Source organism: Nannospalax galili, unplaced genomic scaffold, assembly GCF_000622305.1.
Source record: "Nannospalax galili isolate Female #2095 unplaced genomic scaffold, S.galili_v1.0 scaffold206, whole genome shotgun sequence".
NCBI classification, from domain to species: domain Eukaryota; kingdom Metazoa; phylum Chordata; class Mammalia; order Rodentia; family Spalacidae; genus Nannospalax; species Nannospalax galili.
In genome coordinates, this window is record NW_008358101.1 from 8,047,644 (window position 1) to 8,053,604 (window position 5,961).

Consider the following 5,961-nt stretch of genomic DNA (forward strand, 5'->3'; position numbering starts at 1 on the left):
TTATTTTGATATATCACAGTGAAAGATTTATCGTCCTCTTTTTTTTTTTTTTTTTTTTTTTTTTTTTAAAAAAAAAAAAAAAAAAAAAAAAAAAAAAAAAACCAAACAAAAAGAAACTGAAATGAATAAGAATGAGAGAACTTTACATTAATATATAAAGAATGGGTGGATTAAGTTCATGAACAGAGTGAGATTTTAATATATATTTTTTTTCTTTTTGATATTTTTGAGGTGGAATCTCCCCATAGCCACAGCTGGCCTGGAACTCTATGTGCAGAGTAGGCTGGCCTCAGTCTCACAGAGATCTGCCTGCTTCTGTATCCCAGCTGAATTTTAATATAATTTATTAGTCCATTTGTCCTTAGTTTTTGGGTTTTGATTATTATTTCATCTATTCCCAGGAACAGTAAGTTCTAACACTCATTAGGTACAAAGGCAGGTGATTTGAAATTTTCATTACAGAAGGACATAGAGTCTATAAACTTGGTGTAAAAAAGATCATATTCAAATCAAATATGTGTCAAATAAAAAGTTATCTTTCATTGGGAAAAGTGGCAGAATTGTCACGCTGAGCCACATTTTGTCCCTGTCTTCTCTCTTTTGCATAGCAATCACTTCTCTAATGAAGTCACATTTATTTTAGCTCTTACACTGTAGAAACCACAGAGACTCTTTGTATTTGGGAAGATGGGATTCAGGTAGACTCTTCAGTTGACCTCTCCTTTGTATATGTTATATAACTGCCATTGGTTAAATTGCAACTTCCTAGGGCAAATTCATTTCCCCAAATGAGACCAAGACAACAAGTATTTTGGATTCAATATATCATTTCATCTGCCTTTGTTAATATCTTTCAAGTGTAAATGATATACTGCAGTGCATAATGAGCAAGTTTGACATTAAATTGAGTATTAATCTGTGTTTTCCAACTTTATGCTCATATATGGCCATCAGTTTTTTCTATGAAAAAGAAATAAAGTTAAACTTTATAGGGGACCATATGTTTTCACTAAATGGTTTGCTGTGCTATTGTGACTGTGGAATCATTATAGAAGACATTGCTTTAACGCAATGATGCGTTTTCTTAAACAAAATTGTTGGAATTATACACCTAGCTTTTCATAAATAGCATCATGTTGAATGAGTCAACATTTGAACTGTGAAGTTAAATTGCTTTATAGAATAAAATTGTAAGTAAATAATCATAATAGCGTTGTTCCAACTTGGTGTTCACTGCAGCTATTTCTTGACAGGCCTCCCTGTGACGGTAGGTTATTTAGACTTGTTGAGCTTTATGATTGTTGCTTGGGGAATGAGAAGGCAAGTAGACTGTAGTTCTCAGCCCCCAAATAGAGTGGAAATAGTGTAAACTGCAATCCTTTTAAGTTATTTTCTTCACTTGAATGGAATGCCCGTATCAATTACTTTATGTTTAAGTACTCAGTCAAAATTTTTCTGAACACCCTTTTCACTGTGGAGGCTGATCAGTAAATTATCTTTTCGGTCTAAGGAAAGTGATGCTAGACTTTGTCCTCAGTCATAGAGAGAACATAACTTAATGTTTTTAAGATGCATTTTATTTTTATCTGTGTTTCTGTCAGTATATATACATATGTTTGTGGGTGCCCAAAATGTGATTAAAAGATTAGAGAAAAGCTAAGGATGTCTAATATACGTTTTCTTAATCAAGTCAAGTAAAATGTTAATTATCATAATTTGTACTGTAACACAATTTTTCTTTAAAACATCTTTAACATAAATCATATCTAATAATAACTTTGAAGACTGTGAATTGCTTAAAAGAAATAGCTGTCATACTGAATCATTTCAAGTCGGGCATCACTTTTACAGTTTGATGTAGGAAATGACTTTGCACACATGTATGCTCTCATTGGCAAATCTGTGATTATACTTTTTATTTCATCAAAAACCCACCTCTAACCTTAAAACATAGGGATACTGTAAAAATTCCCCATGGCCTGTTTAAATTGATTTTATCTTTGTTTTATTCTCTTTGGTAGCAGAGGATTAAACTCCCTTGATAACATTAACACTTTTCTGCTAGTACACCAGCAGAACTGAATCCTCCAAATTCAATCCCATTGTGGTTTTTCATAAATTCCCAACAGTATTGTTTTTAGTCAGAATCGAATTATGAGTATAGTAAGTAAAATGAACTTGTTACATTTCTAGTGTATCAAATTTTCAAACTTATGTATCAGGTTTTATAAATTAAGAATATTTTATTTTAAAACTCAGCATTATTCTGAAAATAGAACCCTACCTTTTTAAAATTCTTTCAAACTGAAAACTGTAGATGCACATCTTCTTAAATTCATATATAAAACCATTTTAATATCAAGGTAATAATTAATGAGATACTGTGTTTAGGGGTAACAAACTGATGCCTCTTAAATATTATTTTGTATTTATTTTTATAAATTACATTAAATATTAAGTTGATGAAACAAGTGTGTTTTTATTTAATAAAAAAACTTACAAAAGCGAAGTTTACCTTGAAGGGAGACAGTAGCAAATTCATGTGAAATTATATCATAAGGTCTTTTCTGTGGGATGACCAATTTCTGTTGCTGTTATTTTTGTTTTTGCTGATTTAAAATATCTTATTGAATTTTAGTGGATTTCACACAATGCATCTCAATCATATTTAGCTCCCCCTCTTTATCTTGGCACCCCACCCATAGCCCATGCACAGGATGCCATGCATTTTTTCATATGTTAAGGCCTGTTGAGTTAAGTTTGTGTACCCAGAGGTCCCTCAGTGTGAGTTCATCCACTGGAGCCTGTTCAGCCTGTGTAGCATCACTTCCTTAAAGATCAGCTCTCCCTCACCCAGCAGGGATCAGCTGCCAATAGTTCCTCATGAAAGTTGTGGCCTTCTGCTCATTTCCCCAGTTCTATGCTGGTTTATGTCTGATTGAGTTTGCATGGGTGTTGTACATGCTGTCACCATTGCTGTAAGTTCATATGACCAAGGACCCAGGAGCCTGTAAGACTGTTTCCTTCTTGTCACGTACCTCCTCCCCTGACTCTTAAATCTTTCTGCTGTCTCTTCTACAATGGTCCCTGAGCCCTTGATGGATGAAGTTTAATATAGGAGTACTGTCCAGGGACCCATACTCTGTAGAATCTGATTCTTTACACTTTGGCCACTTCTGGCCTTTGTATTCATTGCCCTCTGTTGCATGAGGAAGATTTGCTGATGAAAGTTGAGAGAGGCGTTAGTATTCTCTCTGTCCCTTGTTCCACTATATTCTATGAGCCTTAGGTGTAGAGGTTCCATTGTAGATGTGGCACATAGGGTTAGGCATCTCACAGACACTTAATTCTCTGTGTATGACTAGTTGTGGAACTCTATAATAGTCTCTGTCTGTTGCAAAAGAAGCTTCTTTGATGAGTGGTGACTGGCATACTTGTCTATAAATACGTGTCTGTATTTAGCTTATAGTAAGAAATTACATTTGTCTTGGGATGTGACAGACTTAGGGTTTTATCTAAGACCTATGAACTCTCAAGTCAAATGTATTTGGCTATGTGTACAGTGCCACACCTGAGTTCCTGCCCATTGAGTGGAAGTCCAGTTAATTAGCTGTTGATTGCCCCCAAGATAAAAGTGGCACTATTGCACCAATATAGTTTGCTGTGACAGTCATTATTGTGGTTATTAGACTTTAAAGTGGGGGTTGTATCATTGACTGATATTCTCCCTCAGCAGTTTACATAGTGTCCTCCAAAACTGATAATTAGTCTTCAGGGAGGAGGCTTCCAGGTCAGTTCCAGCTCCATTGCTCCAGTCCTTTGTTAGAAGTATATACTGCCTTCAGCAATAGGGTCTTACTTTCAAGTTCTGGGAGATAATCAAGGGCTGTGTAATTTGGGGAGTTCTTAGACTACCCTGACCAACTTGAAGAGAGGCTTCTCCTGTCTGGCACTGTTTCTTGTTATACAGATGCACTCATTTAGAGATATTTTATGTGTATTTTCAGTGGGTTTTGAGCTAATATATTTCCCTCTTTTTTATACCACCTAAGCATCATTTATCTCTCTTGTCTCTTCCTATCTAATCCTCCCTCTTCCTTTCCCAATTAAAGTACCCCCATTTTCCCCATTTCACCCTTGGTAATACCTGTCTCCTACTATCCTATAGGTAATAACTGTCTTCTATGATCATCCCTCTCTTGTGCTCCTTTACCACTGTGGTTCCTTTCATAACACTTCCTCTTCCCCTCCCAGTTAAATACCCCAATTTTATCCATTTCACCCTTGGTAACACCTGTCTCCTACTATCCCTCCCTCTCAGGCTCCTTTCTTCCCTTAATTTCCACAGTTTCTTTATTTTGTCCTGGCTCCTGCTTGTATATCAGGATATATACTCGCATATAAGGATTTGGTGATAAGTTCCACAAACAAGGGAGAACATGTCTTTTGTTGTTCTGAGTCTGTGTTACTTTCCTTAGTATAAGAGTTTCTAGTTCCATCCACTTACCTGCAAATTTCACGATGTCATTTTTCTTTACCACTTGAGTAAAACCATTTTGGGGTTATGCTGTGTGTGCACTGGATGACCAGTTTTTAACAACATGGAAAACTTCCCCTGGTAAGGGAGTTTTCCTCATCCCAGGGTTAAAAGCAAGCAGTTCAGAAGAACCGTGACCATTTTAATCATTTTCCATAACCATTTTTTAACAAATTATTTGCATGATTGCATTAAATATTTATTATTATTTTGAAAGATCCTCTGGTTTTCCATATTTAGTCCATAAGGTGATGAAGCAGATGCTAAAAAACATACAATCTTCACTCATTTGAAAATATGATTGTAAGAATTTTCTTGAGACCTACTTTCATGTTTTCTATATCTTTTTCTAGAAGCATTGATAGATTTTTCTAACAGTTCTCTTAGAAACTCACCCTACAAAGATATCCTATATTTATAGTCATATAGAAATATGCATATATATAGAAAAATATACCAGTAAAATTTTAGGACATAGCAAAAGGAGAACTTTCATTAGTCAAGTTGGTTGATTAGATTTCTGAAGGTATTCTGTTTAGTTTTATGAGCTTATCCTAAAAGAATTATTCTTATGTAAGGTGATTCAGAAAACTGTGAAGTCTTTTGTGTGTTTCTATGAGTGTCTGTATACATCTTTGTATGTATGTGTGTGCATGTGAAGGTCAGAGGTCAATGTTAGGTATCTTTCTCAGTTGTTTTCCATGTTACTTTTTGAGACAGAGTCTCTCATTGAACCTGATTCAGCTAGAATCGTGGGCCAGTAAATCCCTGAAATCCACCTGTCTCTGTCCCCAGTGCTTAGATTACAGGCAGGAGTCACCAACACCTGGGTATTTATGTGGATTCTGGGGCTAGAACTCAGGTCCTCATGTTTGCAAAGGCAATAATTTTACTGACTGAACCATCTCTCTAGCTCCAGAGTGAATTCTTACTTACACGTGTGTTTTAAGAACTGACTCATTGCCCATCACCTAGAACTGGAGTTATGAACAGCTTTGAGCCACCATGTGGGTGCTCGGAACCAAGTTCCTCTGCAAAAGCAGCCATTACTCTTTGTCACTGAGCCATCTCTCGAGTCACCATTTTCAGTTTTTGATAAAAAAGTGAAGGTTGAAATAGTAAGATGTATTATTGAATATGCTATAGAAAGGATAATAAAGATTTTGTAAAATAACAGGCACGGTGTGCACACCTTTATTCCTAACACTTGGGAGGCAAAGGCAGGTGGATCTCTGTGAGATCAAGTCCAGCCTGATTTACATTGCAAGTGCCAGACCAACTTTGGCTACAGGGAGACCTTGTCTCAAAAAAGACAAGAAGAGAAGAAGAAGAAGAAGAAGAAGAAGAAGAAGAAGAAGAAGAAGAAGAAGAAGAAGAAGAAGAAGAAGAAGAAGAAGAGGAGGAGGAGGAGGAGGAGGAGGAGG

The 5,961-nt window shown here is 35.9% G+C and overlaps 1 protein-coding gene across 35 annotated transcripts in view; it reads left to right on the plus strand.

Moving 5' to 3' along the window:
- Window positions 1-5,961, plus strand: part of Rims1 (regulating synaptic membrane exocytosis 1) — a 486,359-nt gene that overhangs the window by 202,595 nt on the left and 277,803 nt on the right. The window lies entirely within an intron of this gene.